The 1,760-nt window shown below is 51.8% G+C and overlaps 1 pseudogene; it reads left to right on the plus strand.

Annotated features, from left to right (window-relative positions):
• LOC126502752 (tubulin beta-2A chain-like) lies at positions 1-1,501 on the plus strand (annotated as a pseudogene).
• Positions 1,502-1,760: the final 259 nt, after the last annotated feature.

The following is a 1,760-nucleotide window of genomic DNA, read 5'->3' on the forward strand; positions in this document are numbered from 1 at the left end:
ATGCCTGAGACAGTGCGCATTCAGGCAGGCCAGTGCAGCAGCCAGATTGGCGCTAAATTGTGGGAGGTGATAAGCGGTGAGTGTGGCATCGACCCCATAGGCAGTTACCATGGTGACAGTGGCTTGCAGCTGGAGAGAATCAATGTGTACTACAACGAAGCTGCTGGCCACAAATACGTACCTCAGACCATCCTGGTAGACCCGGAGCCGGGCACCATGGACTCAGTGAGGTCAGGACCCTTTGGCCAGATCTTCAGGCCAGACAACTTTGGGTTTGGCCAGAGTGGTGCTGGAAATAACTGGGCAAAGGGGCCACTATACAGAGGGTGCTGAGCTGGTGGACTCTGTCCTGGATGTAGTCAGGAAGGAGTCTGTAGCTGTGACTGTCTCCAGGGCTTCCAGCTGACCCACTCACTGGGGGAGGCAAAGGCTCAGGCATGGGGACCCTGTTCATCAGCAAGATCCGAGAGGAGTACCCAGTCCACATAATGAACACCTTCAGTGTCATTCCCTTACCAAGGTCTCTGACACCGTGGTGGAGCCCTATAATGTCACCCTTTCCGTGTGTCAGCTGGTGGAGAACAGAGCTGAAACCTATTCCATTGACAACAAGGCCCTGCGTAACATCTGCTTCCGCACCCTCAAGCTGACCACACCCACATATGGTTTACCTCAACCACCTGGTGTCAGCCACCACGAGCAGGGGTAACCACCTGCCTGCGCTTCCTAGGCCAGCTGAATGCAGATCTGCGCAAGCTGGCCCTGAACATGGTGCCCTTGCCATGCCTGTATTTCTTCATGCCAGGCTTTGCACCCCTGACCAGCAGGGGCAGCCAGCAGTACCGAGTCCTGACAGTGCCTGAGCTCACTCAGCAGATGTTCGACTTCAAGAATATGATGGCTGAGCCGGGCGGTGGTGGTGCACGCCTTTAATCCCAGCACTTGGGAGGCAGAGGCAGGCGGATCTCTGTGAGTTCGAGACCAGCCTGGTCTACAGAGCTAGTTCCAGGACAGGCTCCAAAACCACAGAGAAACCCTGTCTCGAAAAACCAAAAAAAAAAAAAAAAAAAAAAAAAAGAATATGATGGCTGCCTTTGACCTGTCCCATAGCCACTACCTGACGGTGTCTGCCATCTTCCGTGGCCGCATGTCCATGAAGGAGGTAGACAAGCAGATGTTCAATGTGCAGAACAAGAACAGCAGCTACTTCGTGGAGTGGATCCCCAACAACATCAAGATGGCCATGTGTGACATCCCTCCTGGGGGCCTCAAGATGTCTGCCACCTTCATTGGCAACAACACCGCCATCCAGGAGCTGTTCAAGCGCACCTCGGAGCAGTTCACTGCCACATTCGGGTGCAAGGCCTTCCTGCACTGGTACACGGGTGAAGGCATGGACGAGATGGAGTTCACAGAGGCAGAGAGCAACATGAACGACCTGGTATCTGAGTACCAGCAGTACCAGGATGCCACCGCTGATGAGCAGGAGAAGTTCTAGGAGGAGGAGGGGGGTGAGGATGATGCACCCTTAGCTAACTTCTGCTGTCCTCCAGCATGGTCTTTCTGTTTGTAATTTATGGTGCTCAGTTTGCCTCTGTCAGAAATTCACTGTTGATATAATAGTGAGGACCTCCTTCCAAGATTACAGTATTGTCTAAGATATCTATACTAATAAAAAGCATGTGTATATATTTTAATTTATTTTTTTAAAAAAAGAGAAAAACAGATTACAGCCCTTGGCCAGAATGTTCTAAGACTTG

Source organism: Alexandromys fortis, unplaced genomic scaffold (assembly GCF_014885135.2).
Source record: "Alexandromys fortis isolate MF-2015 unplaced genomic scaffold, M_Fortis_MF-2015_v1.1 scaffold_1, whole genome shotgun sequence".
Lineage (NCBI taxonomy): Eukaryota > Metazoa > Chordata > Mammalia > Rodentia > Cricetidae > Alexandromys > Alexandromys fortis.